A 27,955-nucleotide genomic window follows, 5' to 3' on the forward strand; every position below is an offset into this window, starting at 1 on the left:
ATGGTGAAAATGGGTCAGAAGAGTCCAAATTAACAATGAAAAGGCTTGGGGAAGATGTACATGAAGTAAGCAACTGCTGATCTGTTAAACACCTTAGTAATCCCTTAAAACCCTATTAAAAAGTGTGGATTATTTAAAGGGTTTATCCCATGATTAATGTAAAATGAAAATCGGATGCAAGACAGTCTTTTTATAACAAACTTAGAACCAGCCCTGTACCTCACATGGATCCACAGATCTCCCCATTCATTTCTCCAGTTGATCTACTAGATTTATTCTAAGCTAGCAGTTTAGGAGGCATGCACTTTTTCTGGGAGCGCGTCCTTTCTGCTGCATTTGAAAGATGAAAACTGAGCAGGACAGAGAAATTAGAAAAAGAGCAAACAGCAGGTGATGCTATACAGATACATTTTATTGAATAACTCAGTAGCTATACAAATTTTTTTATTACGTGCAATTACAAAAGTATTCAAATCCAGGTGCTGTTTCGAAAAATGTGAAATATTTTTCGTGGGACAACCCCTTCAAGCATTGGCTGAAGTCAGGGGTGATTAGTAGTGATGAGAGAGCACCAAAGTGTTTGGGTGTTCGGGTACTCGGTCCGAACACATAACGATATTTGTGCGCTCAGCCGAGCACCCGAGTAAAATGGAAGTCAATTGGAGACAACCAGGCACCCCCTGCTTGGATGAGGGGAGGGTGCCTGGTTCATAGGAAAAGGTCTGAAAGTGATGGAAACACCTCTGAAATCTTTAGGAACAGCAGGGGGACCATGTCTGGATGCATCTTGGACTTCAATGTCGCTGCTGGGAACCATGTTGTAGGCCACTTTTACAGACCGACAAAAAAACGCCCAAAACCCCCCCCCCCCCCCCCACAATTTTTAATACAGTTTAGGAAGAAGCACTCCAATACAGGAGTAAAGGAGGGCCTCATTAACATGGTGCTATAATTGTTCAGGTACACTGCTACACTCCTAAAACCTATGCACTAAGTGAAAGGGCTGCCAAATATTACAAGGAACCGGCACTCCAATACACCCTTTCTTACACATAAAGGAGGGCATCATACTCACCCTTAAAAAATTATCCTTGATGGCCAGCTGGTTACCCTCCAAAACATATGGAGAGAGGGCATGCTGGTGACCCTATAAAAAATTAGCGGCAAGTGCCTACTGCTGAGCTGATCTTCTAAAACATTATATATGAGGGCCTGCTGTTTAGCTGACGCTCTAAAACAGGCATGCTCAACCTGCGGCCCTCCAGCTGTTGTAAAACTACAACTCCCACAATGCCCTGCTGTAGGCTGATAGCTGTAAGCTGTTTGGGCATGCTGGGAGTTGTAGTTTTGCAACACTTGGAGGGCCGCAGGTTGAGCATGTCTGCTCTAAAACATTATATGTGAGGGCCTTCGGGTGAGCAGACCACATAAAACAGGGGTGGCCAACCTTACAGACACAAAGAGCCAGAAAAAAAATCGTATGACTGCCAGGAGCCACAAGCTATCCTTTTACACAAATATGCGTGCACACGACAGTATTACTGCAATTGAGTTATCAAACATTTAAAAGTGCATTTAAACCATCTTTCCTACCTGTAGTGTAAACAGCTTTAGTGAGAATTCTGGCAATCTTTGTTTTTCACAATGTGTTTCAAGATTGCTCAGATGACGCCGCATGCTCAGATGACCGCCTTATTATCAGATGACCGCCCCATGCACAGATGACCGCCCCATGCTCAGATGACCGCCCCATGCTCAGATGACCGCCCCATGCTCAGATGACACCCCATGCTCAGATGACACCCCATGCTCAGATGACCGCCTTATTATCAGATGACCGCCCCATGCTCAGATGACCGCCCCATGCTCAGATGACACCCCATGCTCAGATGACACCCCATGCTCAGATGACCGCCTTATTATCAGATGACCGCCCCATGTACAGATGACCGCCCCATGCTCAGATGACACCCCATGCTCAGATGACACCCCATGCTCAGATGACCGCCCCATGCTCAGATGACCGCCCCATGCTCAGATGACCGCCCCATGCTCAGATGACCGCCCCATGCTCAAATGACCGCCCCATGCTCAAATGACCGCCCCATGCTCAGATGACCGCCCCATGCTCAGATGACACCCCATGCTCAGATGACACCCCATGCTCAGATGACCGCCCCATGCTCAGATGACCGCCCCATGCTCAGATGCTCAGGGGTGATTTGACATAGGGGAGATGTGAGCATAGGGTGTCAGATTTTTTGTGTCTTATATGAGCACTGGTGAGGCTTATTTTGTGGGTCTGATGAGGATTTGGGGGTCTTATCTGAGCTCATACTACCCCCATGTCAGATAAGACCCCCAGATCAGTACTTTAATAAAATAAAACTGTGCGGGAGGCTTATCCTACCTCTGCTGCCGCTGCTCTGAAGACTGTGGTGCCCTCTCCACAGTGACCTGACGTGCACAGCGTCAGGTCAGAGCGCGGGCCTTCACGTATTAAGGGGGGGGGGGGGCACTGCGCCACCAATGACATGTCAATTAACTGCCGCGGATCTCAGCTATAGAGGTCGGGTGCGGGCTAAATTATTCTGCAGCCAGCACCCGCCTCCTGTATTTGAATAAATGAGTGAGTTACCTTCATTGGTGGCAGTGGCCACAGCCCCTCCCCTCCTCTTTCCCTCTGTATTCTTATTGGTGGCAGCAGCAGCAGCACAGGGGGTAGGGCGGACTGCTTTCTTCTTCCTTCTCCCCTGTGCTGCTAATATTTTGATCCCCGCTCCCCTGCGAGCCGCATATGTAAACGAGAGCGCGCTCCTCTGAAAGCCGCAGGTCAAGGTGCAAGGAGCCGCATGCGGCTCGCGAGCCACGGGTTGGCCACCCCTGACATAAAACATTACAGGTGAGGGCCTACAGGTCACCAGACCGTATAAATCATTAGAGGTAAGGGCCTACAGGTGAGCAGACCATATAAAACATTGTAGTGAGGGCATATATACTGTATGGAAAAGAAGGAGGAGGATGAGAAAACAAGATTCAAACATATACCCTTTTTTTTGCGGTGAAAAAGGTGCATCTGAATCTTGTGGATTGAGTACATTATAAAGCATACATTTAATTAGCGTTTTTGTTCCTCATTAGCTCAGGTTTCCTCTGGTGGAGTGGAGAAGTCAGGGGCAATCCAGGCCTTGTTCATTTTTATCTGAGTCAACCTGTCAGCATTGCCAGTGGACAAGCGGATACGCTTATCTGTTATAATGCCTTCAGCAGCACTAAATACACGCTCAGACAATATGCTGGCGGCAGGGCAGGCCAGCACCTCCAAGGCATAGAGCGCAAGTTCGTGCCACGTGTCCAGCTTGGACATCCAGTAGTTGCAAGGCACCGAGGGATCATTGAGGACACTGACACGGTCTGCTATGTATTCCTTGACCATCTTCTAAAACTTTTTCCTCCTTGTGACAGTAGGCCACGCTTCAGGGTGCGGTTGCTGGCGGGGTGTCATGAAAGTGTCCCATGCCTTGGAGAGTGTTGCCCTGCCTTTGTTGGAACTGGAGTATGTTACTGTTGTCTGCCTTCCTCGTTTGCCTATTGAAGTACGGACTCAGCCGCCAGCTTTGTCAGATGGAAATGCTGGGAGCAATTTCTCAACAAGGACCTTCTGGTATTGCACCATTTTACTTGCCCTCTCCATCACAGGAATGAGAGATGAGAAGTTCTCTTTGTGGGTCGAGAAGGGTGAACACCCAGTAATCCATGTTATCTAAAATGAGTATAACGCTAGGGTCGTGGGAAAGGCAGCCTAACATGAAGTCAGCCATGTGTGCCAGAGTACCAACAAGCAAGGCGTCTATGTCGACGTCAGGATGACTCTCCATATCCTCATCCTGCTCCTCATCCCCTTGTGCCCATCCACATCGAACCAATGGAATTAAAGTTCTGTCGGTAGTACCCTCTGTAGCAGAGGCAACTGTCTCCAGCTCCTCCTTCTCCTCCTCCTCCTTCTCATGGTCCAATTTGTGCTGAGAAAACAAAATGTGAGTGGTCTGGCTATCACCCACACTAAAGTCCTCCTCCATTTCCACGTCTGCCACATTCAGAGCGTCGTCCTTAATTGTGAGCAGTGATCGTTTGAGTAGACACAGAAGTGGGATGCTTACGCTGATTATAGCGTTATCGCCACTAACCATCTGTGTGGATTCATTAAAGTTTCTTAAAACCTCACAGAGGTCTGCCATCAATGCCTACTCCTCGCTTGTGAATAGTGGAAGTTGACTCGAAAGGCGACGACCATGTTGCAGCTGGTATTCCACAACTGCTCTCTGCTGCTCACAAAGCCTGGACAACATGTGGAATGTAGAGTTCCAGCCAGAGGCGTACATAGGAATCACTGGGCCCCATAGCAAAAATCTGAATTGGGCCCCTTAACCCCGCCCACTACCCACCATGGCCCCTCCCACTTCCTGACTTTGCTCCTCCCATGCCACACCCCCATTAAATAAATTTATACATGACCTACAGAAACTGTTAGGGGTTTCCTGGGGGTGACCTGTCACATGGGATATCTGCTGCAGCCTGCAGGTCTCCTTATTTGGGGTGCCATGTTAGGCTACTTTCACACTTGCGTTCGGGTCTCCGCTTGTGAGTTCTGTTTGAAGGCTCTCACAAGCGGCACCGAACGGATCCGTCCAGCCCTAATGCATTCTGAGTGGATGCGGATCCGCTCAGAATGCATCAGTATGGCTCCGTCTGTCCTCCGCTCAGCAGGCGGACACTTGAACGCTGCTTGCAGCCTGGCCGTGCGGAGGCAAACGGATCCGTCCAGACTTACAATGTAAGTCAATGGGGACGGATCCGTTTGAAGTTGACACAATATGGCTAAATTTTCAAACGGATCCGTCCCCCATTGACTTTCAATGTAAAGTCAAAACGGATCCGTTTGCACTATCATGAACAAAAAAAAAAATGTTGTTTTTTTTTTTTTTGTTCATGTTAATGCAAACGGATCCGTTCTGAACGGATCTAAGCGTTTGCATTATAGGTGCGGATCCGTCTGTGCAGACACCAGACGGATCCGCTCTGAACGCAAGTGTGAAAGTAGCCTTAAAGGGAATCTGTCACTAGCAATTTACCCCCAATTTTTTTTTCATGAATCCATGTTTAACAGAGTACCTGTTCTCCATCTGTCTTGTTCTTTTGATTGTGAGTCTTTTCATGTCTTCAAAAAATCGATTCTTATGATATGTAAATGAAGCTGTAAGGAGCCCAGAGGGGCGTTATTCTTTCTCCACGGTGCCCAGGAACGCCCCTCTGAAGTGCCGTGCCCGGCTAAGTTTGAAAACTAATAACGCCTCCAAGTTCATCTAAATCGCCTCCCAGAGGCGCGGCTAAGTGCTCAACACCCCCCTCATCAGTGCCGCGCTCTGCGGCAAACACCCCGATCCTCCTCTCGCCGGCATCCCAAATCCCGCGCAGGCGCAGTGCCGTCAGTCATCTTATCATAGCGCAGGCAATCGCCGGCACTGCGCCTGCGCGGGATTTGGGATGCCAGCGAGAGGAGGATCGGATTTGGGAGGCGATTTAGATGAACTTGGAGGCGTTATTAGTTTTCAAATTTAGCCGGGCACGGCACTTCAGAGGGGCGTTCCTGGGCACAGTGGAGAAAGAATAACGCCCCTCTGGGCTCCTTACAGCGTCATTTACATATCATAAGAATCGATTTTTTGAAGAAATGACAAGACTCACAATCCAAAGAACAAGACAGATGGAAAAAAGGTACTCATGGATCCATGTTTAATAAAGTACCTTTTTTCCATCTGTGTTCTTCTTTTCCATGTCAGTCTTGTCCTTTCTTCTAAAAATCGATTCTTGCTGTAAGCCGGACTGGAGCCCAGAGGGGCGTTTTTCTTTCTCCACGGTGCCCCTCTGATTAGTGCCGTGCCCGCCTAAATATGAAAACTCTAACGCCTCCATCATTTAGCTGAATCGCCTCCCAGAGGCGCGGCTAAGTCCTAGACACCCGCCCCCCTCCTCAGCGCTGCGCTCTGAAACACCCGATCCTCCTCTCGTCGGCGTCCCAAATCCCGCGCAGGCGCAGTGCCGGCGATTGCCTGCGCCTGCGCTCTGATAATACGGCTGAGGGCAACAGCTTCAACATCGTCACTGGGCTCGGCGCATGCCCAGTGACGATGTTGAAGCTGTTGCCCTCAGCCGTATTATCAGAGCGCAGGCGCAGGCAATCGCCGGCACTGCGCCTGCGCGGGATTTGGGACGCCGACGAGAGGAGGATCGGGTGTTTCAGAGCGCAGCGCTGAGGAGGGGGGCGGGTGTCTAGGACTTAGCCGCGCCTCTGGGAGGCGATTCAGCTAAACATGGGGGGGGGGGGGGGCCCTGGGGAGAAAAGCAGCCGCATAGCCGGCTGCTGGTCATCAGTGGGCGGGGCCTTATCTGCGCTACGGGCCCCCCAGTGCCGCGGGCCCCATAGCAGTGGCGTGGTCTGCCTCTATGGGCGGTACGCCACTGGTTCCAGCGCATGCTCACATCACACAACAGTCGGTGAGCTGGAAGCCCCAAGCGCTGCTGCAGCGTTGACAGAGCGGCTGAAGCTGTGGACGACTTGCGTAAATGGACACCCACAGGGCGCGCCTTTACTAGTAGCTCTGTCAAATTTGGGTATGTTTTAATAAACCACTGAACCACTAAGTTTAATACGTGCTCTAGGCATGGCACGTGCATCAGGTTGCCGAGCTCCAAAGCCGCCACCAAGTAACGGCCATTGTCCAACACAACCACGCCTGGTTGTAGGTTGAGTGGCGACAGCCACAGCTCGGTCTGGTCCCTTATACCCTGCCAAAGCTCTGCAGCAGTGTGCTGTTTGCCCCTAGGCAGATCAACTATAGCACGGCCTGTTGACATTTCCCCACAGCAGTGCTACACTGCTTCCAGCTACCGACTAATGGCTGACTGCTGGAGGTAGAAGTGTTGGAGGTAGCGTCGGAAGAGGAGGAGGAGAAGTGGGGGTTGGAGCCAGTAACATAGCTTCTGGTGGAGACCCTGATGGACATAGGGCCCGCAATCCAGGGCGTGGGTAGCACCTGTGCCATCCCAGGGTACGACTCACTCCCGGCCTCCACAACATTCACCCTGTGTGCAGTCAGGGAAATGTAGCGTCCCTGGCCACCAGCACTTGTCCATGTGTCCGGCCGAGTACTTTTTGCCACACTACTGCCTCTTACAGCATGTTGCGGTGCTGCAGATCCCTCCTCGTCTGTACTGCTTTCCTCGTTCGGCTTTTCACCTTTCCAAGTTGGGTTAGTGACCTCATCATCCACCACTTCCTCTTCCACATTCTCCTGACTTGACCTATCCCCCAACATCAGTGATTGACAACTGTGTCTCATCCTCATCCACCTCATTAACAAATAATTGACGTTTACCACCTCATCTTCTTGACCCTGTGATAAGTCAAGAGGTTGTGATTCAGGGCAGAAGATCTGTGCCCCTTCAAGCGTGCTTGGCGAGAGGGACAAATCTAGTGGTGGCGATGAAAATAGGTCCTCGGATTATCCAAGTATGTTATCAAAGGTTTGTCCGACTCCTGACTCTTCATCGTGGGAGGAAGGAGGATCAGGGTGAGGATTCTGTGGACCAGACTCTTTGCTAATGAGACAAGAGAGGGTGGAAGAATTATCTTCTGCCATCCAACCGACCACCTGGTCGCACTGGTCCGACTTGGACATTGTTGTCCTGCAACGCCCAGTTAACTGTGAAATGAAACTGGGTATGGTGGAATTTTTCTTTTTTCTAGTTTCACCGACAGCTGGCACAGTTTCATTTCATGCAGGGCCACGGCCTCTTCCTGAACCGTCAGCAACACACCTACTTCCCCGTCCTTTAGTGCTCACCTTCTTCACATTAAAAGGTTTATTCAATAGATGTTGGACAACTTATTTAAATTTGCCCCAGCAAAATAATTCTCTACTGGAATACTGTATAAAACGTTTGTGGATTGAACACACACACAGATGTGCCCCAAAGTAGTTAAATTTGTCCCAAATACAAATAATTCTCTATTGGAATACTGTATATATGGTTGCGGACTAAACGCATACACAGATGTGCCCAAAAGTAATTAAATGTGTCCCAAATGCAAAATAATTCTCTGCTGGAATACTGTTTATACAGTTGCGGCCTAAACACACACACAGATGTGCCTAAAACTAGTTACATTTGTGCTAAATAAAAGGTATTCTCTGCTGGAATACTGTATATAACGTTTGTGGATTGAACACACACACAGATGTGCCCAAAAGTAGTTAAATGTGTCCCACATACAAATAATTCTCTGCTGGAATACTGTATTTACGGTTGCGGCTTAAACGCACACACAGATATGCCTAAAACTAGTTAAATTTGTCCCAAATAAAATGTATTCTCTGCTGGAATACTGTATATAATGTTTGTGGATTGAACGCACACACAGATGTGCCCAAAACTAGTTAAATTTGTCCCAAATACAATTAATTCTCTGCTGGAACACTGTATATAACGTTTTCGGATTGAACGCACACACAGATGTGCCTAAAACTAGTTAAATTTTTCCCAAATAAAATGTATTCACTGCTGGAATACTGTATATAACGTTTTCGGATTGAACGCACACACAGATGTGCCTAAAACTAGTTAAATTTGTCCCAAATAAAATTTATTATCTGCTGGAACACTGTATATACGGTTGCGGCCAAAACGCACACACAGATGTGCCCAAAACTAGTTAAATTTGCCCAAAATATAAATAATTCTCTGCTGGAGTACTGAATATAACGTTGCGAATTGAACGCACACACAGATGTGGCACAAATTAGGTTAATTTCCCCATAAAAATAATGTATCTGATGGCGCGGTGTATATCTCACTAGCAGGCACACTCTAGTGAATAAGCCCCTTTTTATAATGTCTGCTAAACACACTGCTTTCTGATGGCGCACTGTAGATCTCACTAATATCAAATCTTTCTGTCTTTTTCTTAAAAAAAGCGATTTTCCTGCCCTGCACTATCTGTCCCTTCCTGAAGACGCCAGTCCCTGAATTTAACCCCTGCACTGCTGTCAAACATACGCTGTAGTCCTTAAGGGGACTGTTTGGTCTTTCAATAGTTTTTCAGGAGTTAAATCTGTAAATTTCCAGCAAAACGCTATCTGTCCCTGATTACTGTCGGCTCTCCCTGACGCTGAATGATCCGAGCGAGGGGCATCTGCTCTTATATAAACTGGTATCACGTGTTCCGGCCAGCCAATCAGTGTAAGGCTTATAGCTACCATGGCATTACACTGAAGGGAATTACTTACCTGAACGTTGATTGGCTGCTTAGGAGGCGTCAAACGTGCGGGGAGGAGACTCGAGCAATGTGACGAGCACACGTGGTATTAGGCCGGCCGAGTACCGCCAGGTGCCGAGCATAGCGATGCTCGAGCCGAACCGGTACTCGGCCGAGCATGCTCGCTCATCACTAGTGATTAGCTCTTTAAGAGGCTGGTTGTTGGCACTTGCATATGACCCACGGGTCGAGCTGACGGAGAGAACAGGTAAGCCGACATCTCTATACAGATATTTTTGGTTGCCATTCCAAATCCATCAAGCAAACAGCGTTGTGTCTCTCATCCGCTATTACGAATGCAAAAAAATCTCGAAGTTCGTTCACTGCCTTTACGGAATGATTTGCGCCCACTGGTTCATAAATAAACTCCTGAAGGCGACCGCATTAGTTTGGATAAAAATTTCATAACGATTTGACTCCTCTCTCATTCCAGTTGCAGATTGACAGGGAACGGCTCATTTAGTCGACTGCGCTATCCTCTTTATCTGCACCTCTAAGACGGCTTGTTAAACAATTGGTCTAGGAATGAATGTCCCTCTGGCTGTGGCTGCTCTCCAATGATCTACAGATTCTTGAATAGCCGCACTGTTAAGCAGCCAAGAGACAGTCATTTATAGACACGGAGAAGAATGCGAGATATTAACATCTTGGGCACAAGGGACGTATGAAGTGTGTTTTTCCAAACCTATGATGATAAGTCTTCGGTTTATTCTACATTACTACTGTGTCTGTACATGTGTACGTCGTGCCACATTGACATTTGAATAACATCATTGACAGCAATGGGAGTATCACGTTACTCATTATAAAATGCCTGACGGAATAGAAATGTTGATGATTCCCCTCGAAGAGTGTTTCGCTCTAGGCCTTTAATAGTTACACATCAGTCTAGTTCACATTCTTATAAGCTATTTTTACAGGCGACCTCCATCACGTAACGTCTCTCTGCTTTCCCTACCTTTGACTATTACAATCACTTCTTGGTGCCTATTGTGAACCTCTACTTGGCTTCTGACGCCAGCACAGATGTATGTCCTCCCTGGCATGCCTCTGGCAGGCAACATATATGCAGCAGAGAAGAAGGTGCGCTGGAATACATTAGTCCCTGCAACCATTGTTATAAGACAAGTGGAGCACATGGCAGCCTGGATGGAGAGGAAGTAGACAATGTGATGGGTGAATGTCCTACAGCAGAGCCATACTATGAGTGCCCTACTAGATCTACTACTACTGCTACTTCTGCTGCTAGTAATGCTAACTCTACTACTGCTATCACTTATACTACTACTACTATTAAGGCCTCTTTCACACGGGCGTGAGTTTTTTTGCCCGGATAAGAGCCGGGTGCGTTGCGGGAAAATGCGCGATTTTTTCTGCGCAAGTGCAAAACATTGTCATGCGTTGCACTCGCGTGAGAAAAATCGCGCATGTTTGGTACCCAAACCCGAACTTCTTCATAGAAGTTCGGGCTTGGGATTGATGTTCTGAAGATTGTATTATTTTCCCTTATAACATGGTTATAAGGGAAAATAATAGCATTCTGAATACAGAATGCATAGTAAAACAGCGCTAGAGGGGTTAAAAAAAAAATAAAAAAAAATTTAACTCACCTTAGTCCACTTGCTCGCGAAGCTGGCATCTCCTTGTGTCTCCGCTGCTGATGAAGAGGACCTGGGGTGAGCTGCTCCATTAAATACAGGTTAAGGACCTTCGATGACGTCACTCTGGTCATCACATGGTACGTCACATGATCTTTTACCATGGTGATTCACCATGGTAAAAGATCATGTGATGACTGGAGTGACGTCATCGAAGGTCCTTAACCTCTATTTAATGGAGCAGCTCACCCCAGGTCCTGTTCATCAGCAGCGGAGACACAAGGAGATGCCAGCTTCGCGAGCAAGTGGACTAGCTTGTGAGTTAAATTTTTTATTTATTTTTTAACCCCTCTAGCGCTGGTTTACTATGCATTCTGTATTCAGAATGCTATTATTTTCCCTTTATAACCATGTTATAAGGGAAAATAATAATGATCGGGTCTCCATCCCGATGGTCTCCTAGCAACCATGCGTGCAAATCGCACGGCATCCGTACTTGCTTGCGGATGCCATCCGATTTTCACACACCCCATTCACTTCTATGGGGCCTGCGTCACGTCAAAATCGGAAAATATAGAGCATGCTGCGATTTCAACTGAACGCACAAGTGATGCGTTAAAAACATCGCTCATGTGCACAGCCCCATAGAAATGAATGGGTCAGGATTTAGTGCGGGTGCCATACGTTCGCCGCACGGATCGCACCCGCACGGAAAACTCGCCCGTGTGAAAGGGGCCTAATACTACCTCTACTACTACTACTACTACTACTACTACTATTACTACTGCTTCTGCTGCTGCTAATGCTAACTCTACTACTGCTATCACTTATACTACTACTACTATTAATACTACCTCTACTACTACTATTACTACTGCTTCTGCTGCTGCTAATGCTAACTCTACTACTGCTATCACTTATACTACTACTACTACTACAAATACTACCTCTACTACTACAAATACTACCTCTACTACTACTAATAATAATAATAACAATAATACTACCTCTACTACTGCTACCACCTGCATTACTACTACTAAAGGCTTATTCAGACAGACGTATGCTGTCCACAAAAATGCAGATCTATTTTTTTGCGGACAGTTCAGCATGTCCGCAAAAAACGGATTGCATTCAGTTTTTTTTGCTGATCCATAGACTTCAATAGGGCCATGACATGATTTTCACTGACAAGTATAGGACATGTTTCCTTTTTTTTTGCTGAGCCGTGCAATGGGACAGCATCTAAACTGCAAAAAAACGGATCAGCATTTTTGCGGACAGCATACGATCATCTGAATGAGCCCTAATACTGATACTACAACTACTGCTGCTGTTACTAATACTAACTCTACTACTGCTATAGCCTGTAGTACTACTAATACTGCTACTGCTACTACTACTACTACTTTTACCACTAATACTACCTTTACTACTGTTAATACTATTTCTACTAATGCTACCACCTGTACTACTACTACTACTTGTGCTACTAATACTAACTATACTACCGCCTGTACTACTACTACTATGACTACTACTACTAGTAACACTACCTTTACTACTGCTACTACTGCTAAAACTTATAGGCCCCCCTATCCCAACAAGTATGCATGCGACAATCACTTCCAGGTAATGCAAAGTGCAATGCCCCAGAAAATTGACAAATTAACTTTTTTATTGCTTCATAAACATTGTGCTCATTTTGAAAACCATATTTCTCAATTTATTCACACCAGACAACTGGCAAAAATATATTAATACATACCTGCTTCCCTTCTATTATACAGCTGTCTGCCAGCAGCCACCACTAGAGGGAGCTCAGTGCACAGGAATTTATACAGTTACTATTCACTGGAAGCTGAAATAATCTTTTTGCACTGAGCTCTCCCTAGTAGTGGCTACTACTGCTACAATGGCTCTACTAATATTATCTCTACTACTATTGCTACTAATACTACCTTTACTAGTACTACTACTTCTACTACTGCTGCTACTTCCAACTCTACTACTATTACTACTACCTCTGCTAATATTATTGCTACCTCTACTACTACTGCTAATACTGCCTCCACTACTACTAATACTACTACTGCTATTACCGCTACTATTGTTACTAACACTACCCTTACTACTACTATTACTACTACTACTGACAGTTCCTCTGCTACTGCTACTAACTCTACTACTACTACCTCTGCTACTACTATTACTAGTGAAGTAACTAGTGTGTTATGGGCCCCAGTGCAAACTTTGGATCTGCCCCCCACCTGCCCCAATTTATACAAAGAGGCAGCAAAGTTTTTACACTAAACCCAATGCATGGCTACACTCACCCATTCCTAAATAATAAAAGCTGGTCCTACCTTATCCAGGGTGTCGCTGGCATCGGCATGACCTCATCTGGATGCAGAACAAGGTCCCTGTGGTCATAGAGAAGAAAGAATAATCACACAAGGAAGGGATGACTGCCCCTGTGAAATCACCAGCAGGGGGTGCTGTGCTGGCCTGTAAGACTGAGCCATGCCAATGTATGGCAGGGTAATCTAGGGCATTTCCCCTAAGTGCCACCACACAGTACTAATGTGCACATTGTGGCCCCTTACAATAATAAAGCCCACTTTGTGGCCCCTTCACAATAGTTATGTCCTCCTTTGTTCCTAACACAGTAGTTATGCCCATTTTTGTGCCCCCTCACAGTAGTTATGTCCAGATATGTGCCCCCTCACAGTAGTTATGTCCAGATAAAGGCCCCCTCACAGTAGTTATGTCCAGATATAGGCCCCCTCACAGTAGTTATTTGCGGAACGGCACGCACAGCCATTGATATAACTGCCTATTCTTGTTCGCAAAACGGACAAGAATAGGACAGGTTCTATTTTTTGGGCGGACCACAGAACGGAGCAACAGATGCGGACAGCACACTGAGTGCTGTCAGTATCTTTTGCGGCCCCATTGAAGTGAATAGGTCCGGATGCGGACCAAAACAACGGTCGTGTGCATGAGGCGTAACTTGGATTTAATTCATGCTGTATACATACTTGCCTTTTCTAGGCTTAGGAATGCAGTGGGTTGTCTTATTAGGGATTGATAGCCTTCAATGTATGAGCTTGCATACAGAGATAACTGTCACTCTCTGATAAGACCACCCACTGGAATAGTAAACCAAAAATGCAGGATTTCAAATTAAAAAAATACATGCAATAATGTACCTTTTCCCCACAAAGCTATATATTAGTCAGCTCAGCTCCATCTGCTCTACAGCATGCAGATCAGATTTTGAAGGGTAATCCCATGAAAATATTGCTTTACCATTGTCAGATGAAGTATTAGTGCAATATCTATGAAATAAAAATAGTTACTCCTTTGGCCAAAATTCTGGTCCATTTTTTCCTGCATTCAGTGGTGAACTAATGTAGTCAGTAGCTTCCTCCTCTCAGTGCTGGGGTAGTGATCATTCATCCCTACTTCTAAATGCTTAGGCCTCTTGCACACGAACGTGTGCGCCCCGTGGCCGTGCTGCAGCCCGCAATGCACAAACACCCACCGTAGGGCAGCCACAGTGGATTCACTTTAATTGGTCCACGATCCGACCGGTCCGCAAAAAGATAGGACATGTTCTATCTTTTTGCGGAACGGAAGTACGGGACGAAACCCTGCGGAAGAATTTCTGTAGTGCTTCTGTAGGGTTCCGTTTCGTGCTTCCGTTTCGCACCATTCTGCATCTCCGGATTTGCGGACCCATTGAACTGATTGGGTCTGCATCCGTGATGCGGAATGCACACGGAACGGTGCCCATGTATTGCTGATCCTCAAATGCGGTCCGCAATAAGGCCACGGAGCGCACACGTTCGTGTGCAATAAGCCTTAGGCCTCTTTCACACGGGCGTCATGTTTTTTGCCCGGATAAGAGGCGGGTGCGTTGCGGGAAAATGCGCGATTTTTCCGCGCGAGTGCAAAACATTGTCATGCGTTTTGCACTCGCGTGAGAAAAATCACGCATGTTTGGTACCCAGACCCGAACTTCTTCACAGAAGTTCGGGTCTGGGATTGATGTTCTGAAGATTGTATTATTTTCCCTTATAACATGGTTATAAGGGAAAATAATAGCATTCTGAATACAGAATGCTTAGTATAATAGTGCTGGAAGGGTTAAAAATAATAAAAAAGTTAACTCACCTTCTCCTCTTGTTCGCGTAGATGCCGGTCTGTTCTTTAGCTGTGGACTGAATGACCTGAGGTGATGTCAGATCACATGCTCCAATCACATGGTCCATCACCATGGTGATAGAGCATGTGATCTGACGTCATCAAAGGTCCTTCAGCCACAGCTAAAGAACAGACCGGCCTCTACGCGAACAAGAGGAGAAGGTGAGTTAACTTTTTTATTATTTTTAACCCTTCCAGCACTATTATACTAAGCATTCTGTATTCAGAATGCTATTATTTTCCCTTATAACCATGTTATAAGGGAAAATAATACAGTGAATAGACTGTCACCTAGAACCCATGCGTGAAAATCGCACCGCATCCGCACTTGCTTGCGGATGCATGCGATTTTCACGCAACCCCATTCATTTCTATAGGGCCTGCGTTACGTGAAAAACGCACAAAGAGGAGCATGCTGCGATTTTCACGCAACGCATAAGTGATGCGTGAAAATCACCGCTCGTGTGCACAGCCCCATAGAAATGAATGGGTCAGGATTCAGTGCGGGTGCAATGCGCTCACCGCACGCATCGCACCCGCACGGAAAACTCGCCCGTGTGAAAGGGGCCTTAGGCCCCTTTCACACGGGCGAGTTTTCCGTGCGGGTGCGATGCGTGAGTTGAACGCATTGCACCCGCACTGAATCCTGACCCATTCATTTCTATGGGGCTGTGCACACGAGCGGTGATTTTCACGCATCACTTATGCGTTGCGTGAAAATCGCAGCATGCTCCTCTTTGTGCGTTTTTCACGTAACGCAGGCCCTATAGAAATTAATGGGGATGCGTGAAAATCGCATGCATCCGCAAGCAAGTGCGGATGCGGTGCGATTTTCACGCATGGGTTCTAGGTGACAGTCTATTCACTGTATTATTTTCCCTTATAACATGGTTATAAGGGAAAATAATAGCATTCTGACTACAGAATGCTTAGGATAATAGTGCTGGAAGGGTTAAAAATAATAAAAAAGTTAACTCACCTTCTCCTCTTGTTCTCGCGTAGAGGCCGGTCTGTTCTTTAGCTGTGGCTGAAGGACCTTTGATGACGTCAGATCACATGCTCCATCACCATGGTGATGGACCATGTGATTGGAGCATGTGATCTGACATCACCTCAGGTCATTCAGTCCACAGCTAAAGAACAGACCGGGATCTACGCTAACAAGAGGAGAAGGTGAGTTAACTTTTTTATTATTTTAACCCTTCCAGCACTATTATACTAAGCATTCTGTAGTCAGAATGCTATTATTTTCCCTTATAACCATGTTATAAGGGAAAATAATACAATCTTCAGAACATCAATCCCAAGCCCGAACTTCTGTGAAGAAGTTCGGGTCTGGGTACCAAACATGCGTGATTTTTCTCACGCGAGTGCAAAACGCATGACAATGTTTTGCACTCGCGTGGAAAAATCGCGCATTTTCCCGCAACGCACACGCCTCTTATCCGGGCAAAAAACATGACGCCCGTGTGAAAGAGGCCTTATTAGAAATCTCTCTCTAGACAGTAAATGAAATAGGAGTGCATTGCATACTATAGTACTATTTATAAGTGCAATCACTGGAGCTGTGTGTGAGGGATAATTTTCTATGCAGGGGAAGAAGACACAAGGTGTTAATACTAAACCCCTTAGGCCTCTTTCATACCAGCGTGGCGTGTGAGGGCCCGATAAGATGCGGGTGCGTTGCGGTAAAATGTGTGATTTTTCCGCGCGAATGCAAAGAGTTTTAATGCGTTTTGCACGCTCGTGAGAAAAATCGCCATGTTTGGTACCCAGACCCAAACTCAGACTTCATCACTGAAGTTCAGGTTTGGGATCGGTGTTGTGTACATTTTATTTTTTCCTTTATAACATGGTTATAAGGGAAAATAATAGCATTCTTAATACAGAATGCAAAGTAAGTTAGGGATGGAGGGGTTAAAAAAAAATTTAAAGTTAACTTACCTGCTCCATAGCTGCCGGTCTCTGTTCTATCTTCAGGACCTGGCAAAAGACCTGTGGTGACGTCACTATGGTCCAATCACATGGTTCATCACCATGGTGAGGGACCATGTGATTGGATCATGTGATGTGATGTCACCACAGGTCCTTAGCCGGCAGCTCAACATTCCAGAAGAAGACAGAGATCCGCAACTACGCGATCACTATTTTACTTTGCATTCTGTATTCAGAATGATAATATTTTCCCTTAAAACCATGTTATAAGGGAAAATAATACAGATCGGGTCCCCAGCCCGATCGTCTCCCAGCAACCATGCGTGAAAATCGCACCGCATCCGCACTTGCTTGCGGATGCTTGCGATTTTCACGCGGCCCCATTCACTTCAACGTGAAAAACGCAGAATATAGAGCATGCTGCGATTTTCACGCAACGCACAAGTGATGCGTGAAAATCACCGCTCATGTGCACAGCCCCATAGAAATGAATGGGTCAGGATTCAGTGCGGGTACAATGTGTTCAACTCACGCATCGCATCCGCACGGAATACTCGCCCGTGTGAAAGGGGCCTTAGACTTCGGGAAAAAAAAAAAGAAAAACTATGGCAGAATTGTGTTTTTTTCTAATGCCACTCTGTTGGAATTTTTTTCCAGCTTCCTGCTATATTGTATATCCAACCAAAAAAATGGCTCCGGGAAGGCAGGGAGTGAAAAACGAAAGTGGAAAATTGGCCAGTTGACAACAGGTGAACAAGAGAGAACTACAATGCACTTCTGAGAGATGCGGGTACTTGATGGTCACATGTGATAAGTTTACACCCACAGAAAGTAAAGATTACAGATCTGCAAGGGGGTGACTAGGGAAGCTAAAAAAGGTAATAATTGCAATGTAAAACAGAAATAAAATAATGGTGTGCATTTCTCCAGATATTTTTATTTTTATTTTTTTATTTCAGTAGTATATCCTCTTTGAACAGCATCACACCTAATTCTATTATTTTCTCTCAAAACCACTAATAATGAAAGGAGTAGCCTTTTCTATTTTCTCTTCCCATAGTTGCAGAGTGGGCAGGCCATTCATAATGTAGAATATGGCCGCTCTCAGGCGAGCGAGTTGCACACTCTGGAATCTCAGCATGAGTGTAAGGGTCCATTCAGACACCCGTAAGTGTTTTGCGGTCCGCAAATTGCAGATGCGCAAAACAATGATACCAGACGTCTGGGTTACGCATTTTGCAGACCGCACATGGCCGGCCCTATAATAGAAATGCCTATTCCTGGTAGGACATGCTCTATTTCTTTTGCAGGGACGCGGAACGGAAATTCGGATGACGGACATTTCCTGAACTCGGGTTCGGTTTCAAGGTACCACTTAGCGTACAGTATTCAAATTAAGTATTATGCAAACCGACTTCGGATGTTTCGTCCAAAGTCAATTTGCTCATCTCTAGTTGCTATATAAGGGCTCATACACACGACCGTATGCCCTCCGAGACATACAGTCCGTGAGCGGGCCATATGTCCCGGAGCGGCATACATCGTGCGCACGGGAACGCACAGCATCATAGGTTACTATGTTGCTGTGCGCATTGGCGACCCGTGGGGCTATTGTTCCGCAGTCATAAGATCATATGAGTGCGGGACAATAGTCCCGCGGGCGGCTCGATGCGCACAGCAACATAGTAACCTATGATGCTGTAGCTCCCGTGCGCACGATGTATGCCGCTCCGGGACATATGGCCCGCTCACGGACCGTATGTCTCGGAGGGCATGCGGTCGTGTGTATGAGCCCTAAACCTTACAGTTCTGGAATGCATTGAATAACACAGTGTCAGTGTTAGGGCTTGCTCACATGAACGTAAGGGCTCCGTGCTTGTGTACTGGACCGCAAATTTCGGTCCGCAATGCACGGGCACAGACCGTGGGCCAGCCGCATGTGGATCGCGGACCAATTCACTTGAATGGGTTCTGCAATTCGTCCGTTCCGCAAACAGATAGAGCAAGTTCTATCTTTTTGCCGTGCAGAGGCACGGAACAGAACCCCGCGGAAGCACTCCGTAGTGATTTCGTGGGATTCCATTCTGTGCTTCCGTTCCACACTGCATCTCTGGATTTGTGGACCCAAGTGAATGGGTCCACATCCGTTATGCGGCATGGACACGACCGGTTCCCCCGTGTATTGCGGATCCGCCGTATGCGGGCCGCAATACGGAAACGGAATGAGCCCCTATCCAGTGCATTCCAAAACTGTAAGGGTTACATAGCATCTTAAATCATTATTATGGTATGGGACCACAGTAGTACTAGGATGTCAGGACAGGAGCTGCTGCATACTCACGCTGCGAGTCTGACCTCTTATGTTCCCCCTCATGCTGTTTCACTGTTTGGTAAAAATAAAAAAAGTTATAATCACAAACCTTTACGCAATCTGTCCTTTCTAAACAGGAATAAAATAAATAGATAAAAACAGTCACAACTTTACAAGGTTCACACTTGGGTTTGTTACATCCGTTGTTCTGCTCCAAGTGTGTCTTACCACTAGCCTTTTCTTCACTGCATTTTTCCTCTATAAAGAAGGTGATGTCAAAACGCCTCAAAAAATGTCAAGAGCTCCAGCATGTTGAGTTTTTGAAAAGAATGTAGAAATAAAAGAAAAAACACACCACATAATAAACAAACAAAAAAAGCAGTAACGAACAAAACCTTGTGTATCCGGCATTTCATATTTCCCACAGACCTTCAGCCAACAAATGCTGCTAAAACCCGCAGACGCAGACAAAGCTGCTAAAAATGTAGCAAAAAATGCAGCAAACGCCTATGTGTAGGGGCTCATGCACACAAACGTATTTTTTTGTCCGTGTCTGTACCATTTTATTTCCGTCCCATTTCCATGTGGCCGCAAAAAAAATTGAAATGACTCAGTGTGCATTCTGTATCCGTATATCCGTAAGTCTGTTCCCCCCCAAAAATAAAACATGTTTTATTCTTGTCCATTTTGCGGACAAAGACAGACATTGTTAGGTCTATTGCACACAAACGTGTGCGCTCCGTGGCCGCATTACGGACCGCATTTGCGGATCCGCCATTCATGGGCACCGTTCTCTATGCATTCCGCATCAGGGATGCGGACCCATTCACTTCAATGGGTCTGCAAATCCGGAGATGCGGAACGGAAGCACGGAAAGGAACCCTACGGAAGCACTACGGAGTGCTTCCGTGGGGGTTTCGTCCCGTACTTCCGTTCCGCAAAAATATAGAACATGTCCTATCTTTTTGCGGAACGGTCGGATCGCGGTCCCATTAAAGTGAATGGTTCCGCGATCCACTGCGGTTGCCCCACGGTGGGTGTTCGTGCATTGTGGCCTGCAATTTGCGGGCCGCAGCACGGCCACGGGGCGCACACGCTCGTGTGCAAGAGACCTTACAATAGATCCACAAAAAAATGGATGTAACACGGACATCACACGGATGTCATCCATTTTTTTTTTGCGGATCCGTGTTTTGCGGACCGCCAAATACATACAGTCGTGTTCATGAGCCCTAAACCAAACTTACTGTCTTTTTCGGGTGTATGACATTTTTCTTCAAAATACACCATGCTCGAGGTATTTTTTAGGTGCTTTCCAATGGGCATTTATTATACAATTGTATAAATGCATGTTAAAATAAATGAATAAAAAAATTAAATATAAATAAAAAAGTACATTGCTTGCACAAAACACTTGATTTTTTAAAATGCTAATACATTTCCATGTGAGGGAGCCTAATAGCTCAGCGCTAGCTTTCTCTACTTACTAAAATAGTTTCATTTATTAGAGCTGCAAAAATTTGGGAAATACAGCAGAGTTCGATTTTGTACTAGAGCTGGTGCAGTGTCAAAACATGTTTTGTCCTGTGTTTAAACACAAGCCCCAATGAGTATAATTTAAAACAGCAGTTGCTCAATTGCTGGAGGTAGCCAATAAAGATCCACACCCTCCAGGCATATGAATTCTATTAAACAGCAGCCAGGCAGCTGTCCCATCTCAGCCTGGCTAGCTACAGGACATTGTCTGAATACTGCTTATTACCAGCTGGGCAGAGGTGAAAGTACCGCAGCTTATGTGCCTAACAGAATAAACTTTTTTGTTTCCTATTTCCTCATCATCACCAACCATTAGTTATCCATCCACTTGACTATAAGCAGCTGTGCATGCAGGGCTGCAGAAGAAAGGCAGAAAGGGTATTCATTCACGTGTAAATGCCACCGTGAAATAACGGCTCTGATAATGTCAACAAGTGCTGGAGAAAGCATATTGTGGATTTGTATCAGCAAAGGGAATTAGATGCTCCGTATAAACCGAGAGAGGGTGCACGGGGCTTAATCCTTGTCCGATGGCCGTCAATCGGGTGCAACAAAAACAGCAAGGTTGATTATAATCATCATTCGTGTAAGTCAACTTTAAATGATTAAAACTGAGTCTTCTATCTGATTATTTCATTTGTTTGGTCACAGCTGCAAAGTCGATCTGCCAATAAATACAGGAATATACATTTTAGAAAAAAACTATATTTTGGGATAATTAGCCAAGAAATATAAAATATTTAAAAAAAGTTACATTGAGATTATTCAAAAATATTATAAACAAAATAATACATCAAGAATAGTGCATTTTGCTACATTTTACTCCAAAATTGTGCAGTATGGAAAAGATTAGAGATGATTTTCCAAAAGTTCGATTCGGCTGATTCACCTGTACGCTTAGTGACAAATTACTCAAATTTAGTAGCTGGTGCAACGACAGGGGGCTGTTATAGCGCCGCAACTCTCCCCTCCCCCCGTCATTGTACCCCTCAGATGCCATGTTCATACATAATTGCGGCATCTGAGTGTAAAAACTGTGTAAAATTAACATTAATTTTTTTTTAATCAAACTTACCGCCTCCATTTGCTCGCGACGGGCCAGCCGCCTCCATCTTGCTTGAAGATCTGGCTCAAAATCACGCTGCGCGAGATTACGTCTCCACCCATGGTATTTCGGCTGAGATCTTCAATCAAGATGGCGGTTGGCGGCCTGTTGCGAGCAAATGGAAGAGGTAAATATGATTTTTTTTTGTTTTTTACACTATTTCAGGTTAAAGCGAGTTGCTTACACGAAGCACGAGGAAATTCGGCTTCGAGGCGAATCGAATTTATCTTGAAATTCAGAACAAATTACACTTCGTGGGATTCGATTCGCTCAACTCTTGAAATGATGTATGTTGACTAGGAGATGATCAAAAAGATTCTATAGAATCAACATTCGACCTAAAAAATGTGGTTCTTTAGAATCAGAATATCATTTGATTTAATTTGAGATCATTTTTGCCAACAGAGAGAATGAGAGAGGGGGAGAGAAAATGAGAGAGAATGAAGGAATAAGAGAGAGAATGAGAAGAAGAGAATGTAAGGGAGGGAATGAGAGAGAAAGGAAGAAAGAAAGAAAATAAGAATGGAAATGAGAAAGAAAGAAAGAGAATACAAGTGGAAATGAGAGAGAATAAGATAAAGAATGAGGCCTCTTTCACACAAACGTATTTGTTCTGTGGCCGTATTGCGAGCCGCATATGGAGGTTCCGCAATACACGGGTCACCAGCCATGTGCATTCCGCATCACGGATGTGGACCCATTCACTTGAATAGGTCAGCAAATCCGGAGATGCGGAACAGAAGCACGGAACGAAACCCCGTCCTTCCGTTTCACAAAATTACAGAACTTGTTATATCTTTTTGCAGAACAGACGGATAGCGGACCCCATCCGGAGATGTAGAATAGAACGGAAGATGCGTAACGGAACAGAAGCATGGAACGGAACCCCGTGCTTCCGCTACAAAAATATATAGAACTTGTTCCATCTTTTTGCGGAACGGACGGATCGCGGACCCCATTCAGAAATGCGGATCGGAACAGAAGATGCTGAACGAAGCAGATGCACTGAACGGAACCCAGTGCTTCTGTTACATACAAATATACAACTTGTTCTATCTTTTTGGGGAACAGACGGATCGCGGACCCCATTCAAGTGAATAGGTCCACAATTCGCATGCTGCTGGCTCACAGTCGGTGCCCATGCCCTGGCCAGCACATGGCTGTGTGAAAGAGGCCTAAAGGAAAGAATGAGAGGGGGAGAATGAAAAGGGGAAGAAAGAGAAGGGGAGAATGAGAGGGCGATAATGATAAGGGGAGAATAAGAGGGCGAGAATGGGAGAATGAGACGGAGAGAATGAGATGGATAGAATAAGAAGGGAACATGAGAGGGAGAGAATGAAAAGGGGGAGAATGAAAGGGGAAGAAAGAGAAGGGGAGAATCAGAGGGAGATAATGAGAAGGGGAGAATAAGAGGGAGAGAATGAGACGGATAGAATAAGAAGGGAACATGAGAGGGAGAGAATGAGAAGGGGAGAATGAGAGGGAGAGAATGAGAAGGGGAGAATGAGAGGGAGAGAATGAGAGGGAGAGAATGAAAAGGGAGAGAATGAAAAGGGGGAGAATGAGAGGGAGAATGAGACGGAGAGAATGAGAGGGAGAGAATGAAAAGGGGGAGAATGAGAGGGAGAATGAGACGGAGAGAATGAGATGGATAGAATAAGAAGGGAACATGAGAGGGAGAGAATGAGATGGATAGAATAAGAAGGGAACATGAGAGGGAGAGAATGAGAAGGGGAGAATGAAAGGGAGAGAATGAGACGGATAGAATAAGGGGGGGAATGAGAAGGGGAGAATGAGAGGAGGAAAATGAGAGGGGAGAATGAGAAGGGTAGAATAAGGGAGAGAATGAGAAGGGTGAATGAGAGGGGAAGAATAAGAAGGGGAGAACGAGAAGGGGATAATGAGAGGGGGAGAATGAGAGGGGGAGAATGAGAGGCGAAGAATGAGAGAAAGAATGAGAAGAGAATGATGGAGAGAAGGAGGGGCAGAATGAGAGAGAAAGAATGAGAGAAAGTGAATGAAAAAGAGAAATATTAATTAAAACATTTTTTTAAAGGGGCTGTCCCACGAAAAATATTTTACAGTTTCAAACCAGCAATTAGATCTGAATACTTTTGTAATTCCATGTTATACATTTTTTTGTAAAGCCACTGAGTTATTCAATAAATAGATCTGTATAGCGCCATCTACTCTTTGTTCTTTTTTTTATTTCTTTGTCCAGCTCGATGAGATGGCCGCACATGCTCAGTTTCATACTTCAACTAACTGCCTCCTGAGCTGTGATAGGGAGAGAGCTCCAGCAGAAAGGACGCGCCCACTGAGCTGCAGCAGAAAAGACACTCCCCTTGGGCTGTCAGCTTGATATAAATCTAGCCGAGCAATGAATGTGGAGCTCTCTGGATATATGAGAGGTGCAGGGCTGGTTCTAGCTTTGTTAGAAAGAGACTTTCATTTACTGTATGATGTCTGATTTTCATTGTTTATTTATCATGGGATAACTAGTGATGAGCGGCATAGGCAATATTCAGTTTCGCGAATTTTTCGCATAATATTCGCAATAAATTTGTGAATTCTAGAATTTGTGATCTCTAGTCATTATTTTTGTGATTGCGCAAATTGGCACTAATTATGCGCATATTATTTGCGCAATACATGCAACTTAGCCTTTTAGCAGATCTGAGTAGATATTACTGATTGGTGCACTAAGTATTGTTGTGACATCACAGCACTGTGTCTGTAGCGTGTATGTATGGACAGCAGAACCTATCAGCTACACTACCTAACACCCTGCACTGGAACCTATCAGCTGCACTATATCACTATCTAACCTACACTGACTATCTCCCACTAACTATCTGTATTATATATATGAGCTAACTAACTATCTAATGTAATTGGATAAGGAATAGGATCCGGATGAAAGCACAGAGCACAGCAATGTCACTGCTCTCTAAGAACTGCAAAAAAAAAACTACAGAAAATGGCTTCTGGGGAGGTTCTTATATAGTAAGGGGTAGGTAACTTTCCTATTGGTTGCTAGGGATGTTGCTAAGCTCTGACAAAGAGATTGGAGCCTTCTCATTGGCCCACAAGCAAGAAGGGAGGTTACTGATGAAAATAAAATCTAGAATATTTGTGATAACGAATATATAGCACTATATTCTACATCTTTGCGAATTCTCGAAGTGGCGATATTCGCAATGAAAATTTGCGATTAGAATATTCACGATCAACATTAGGGATAGGCCGTTTAATTAATATAATTGTGATTAGGACCACCAGACGGTGACCCTAGTTAGTGATCTGTGACTACACACTTACCTAAAGAAAGCTGTCAGTCACTGATAGGCCCACCCACTGGGCTAAGTAGCCTAGAATATGCAGAATTTGAAATTAATTAATTACAGAATATTTTCTTACAAAACTATATATAATCTGCTCAGCTCTTCATGCTCTATAACCTGTTGGTCACATATCACACTCCATATTAACTGTGACAGGTTCCATGTAAGATTGTATTTGCAATGATGAATTACAATAAGGCCATATCGGGCGGCCACTGGGGCCCATGGCCCCATCAATGGTCGAATGTAACTTTCTGCTAGAACAGGCTGCTGAGGAGAACAGCAGCTACTGCGTTTCTGCAGGACGAGCGGTCCCAGTGCTTCTAGAAAGCTATTGTCGCAAACATATCTGTCCGGGCTCCTGCAGTGAGAGCTCCAGCTTCAGCACAAATGCGCCAGGAGAGACATGCTGCTAAGGCACGCTCCGTGGTGATGCGACAGTATCATTAGCAACTGGATGCTATGCTCTTTCCCCCCACAGCGGAGACTAGCAGTGGGCTGATTGCTCACCTGATCTCTCCTGTGTGCTGTGTTCTGACTAATGGAGCACCGAGTCATGGACCTATCAGGTTCTGATCCAGGGACTCGGAGCTCTATTTAAACCCCCGTCGATAACACACCCTTGCCAGTTATAGGTTATTCTTGCTGTGCTCTACTTGCTATTTGGTGGTTTGGATTGTTACTATTGGATTTGACTTTGGCTTGACTTGGACCTCTCGCTCTGCTCTGTGATTTGGTACTGTATTGACCTCCCGGCTTTGAACCTTTTCCTGCACGTCCTTTCTCTGTGTGTTTGTCTGTTTCTGGCTTCCAGTTGTGTGAACAGATCCCCGCAGTTTTTACCGCCGATGCTTGGTTTGACTACATGCACTTACCAGCATAGGAACGGTTGACCAGTTGTGGACTTGCCACTTAGGGCCTGCTCTGCAAGTAGGCATGGACAGCGGGTTGGGTGCAAATTCCTCATGTTTCAAGGTAGCGAATCAATTTGAAGTGAAATAGTGTTTTTTAAATTTTTGCACTCTATTATTACTGTCAGATGCCGTGATGGTGACCCATATAGCATAAACAACTCCTGCAAGTTTTTATTCATAGTTGGTCATTTATCTTGGGATATATCGGCTCAAGAGGAAAGGTCAGGGACAGATCTCTAAAATCCTGTAAAACTGAAAATTCTGTCCTCATCATGGCATTTTTATGGATTTCCTTTAAAGATGGCCACACTTTTTCTTCCTTTTGTAATGGAAATAAACCATCTTAATACGTTGAAGGAATTTGTATTATAAAAGAATAAGAAGCTGTTCTTGAGGCTGCACGCTATGCTCACCCATTGTGCCAATCTATCTCTTGTGCATATAAGTAGCATAAATTGCTTATATGTTGTTCAGTTGCTCCCATTTGTGCATTAAAACCTCTTTCAATGCACTCCTGGAAAATGAGAACGGCAATCTACTTATGTCACTTGTTACTTTCCTGTTTGAACAACTTTCCAGTCTTATTACTGAAGCATGGCAATAAAGAACACTCTATGTAAATGTTTTCTTCTCTTTCGATACTAGAGACCTGGATCTTTACTGACCTTAAAGTATTGCTTTTCAATGCTCTTTCATAGTTTTTGGCATTGCTCTGATGGCTTTTGTGAGCTTAAGTCTATTTCACTTTACTTTGAAGATTAATGTTTGTCTAGTGTTTACAATTCTGTGCTCCTTTCTATAAATGCTGCACTTAAAAAAAGAAATTGGATCATAAAAATGACCAAGGGCTATGGGGCAATGATAATTTATATGTCTGTAAAGCTGCGCTAGGCTGTCTAATGCACAGGCCGACATTCCCTGAGCATATAGCAATAGCTCCTATTCCCAACATCAAAACAAACGTCTACCACCTTCTGTGTCTGTTCGCGCAGTATTTTCCACTTGAAAATAATTCTGAAGTACTCTTTACTTTCCATTTATGAAATCACAGAAAATAGCTGTGGTGCTAAAACTGCTACCTTCAACTAACAAGGCGTTTAAAAATCGATATGTCAGCAGAGACTGCCCAGTACTGGAAAGTCAACCAGTCAGAACATTGCATATTGCCAGGGTTTAAAAGGGTTGGGCAGTGGGTAAATATTGATCTATCCTCAGGATAGGCCATCAATATCAGTTTGGCACAGGTCCTATTCCAGGCACCTCCACCGATCAGACGTTTGAAGAGGAGGCGGCGCGCAGCCGGGCATTGCTTCCTCCTCATAACTACCTGCATGTTGTCTTGCTTGAAGGGGTGACACAGTGTAATTGCAATTGCTCATCTCAATGAGGTGGATGAGCAGCTATTATTACTCTGTGCTGGCTCTACAAGCAAGATGACGCGCAGGTAACCTTGAACACGAGTGCCGCCGCTTCTTCAAATAGCTGATCTGTGGAGATGCCGGGAATGCGACCCCTGACGATCTGATATTGATGACCTGAGGATAGATCACCAATATTTTTCCACTGCACAACCCCTTTAATTCATCCCATTCCGTTTATTCCTTTTACTCAATAGTGGGACTCCATC

The sequence above is a fragment of the Bufo gargarizans genome, chromosome 8 (genome assembly GCF_014858855.1).
Source record: "Bufo gargarizans isolate SCDJY-AF-19 chromosome 8, ASM1485885v1, whole genome shotgun sequence".
Classification (NCBI taxonomy): domain Eukaryota; kingdom Metazoa; phylum Chordata; class Amphibia; order Anura; family Bufonidae; genus Bufo; species Bufo gargarizans.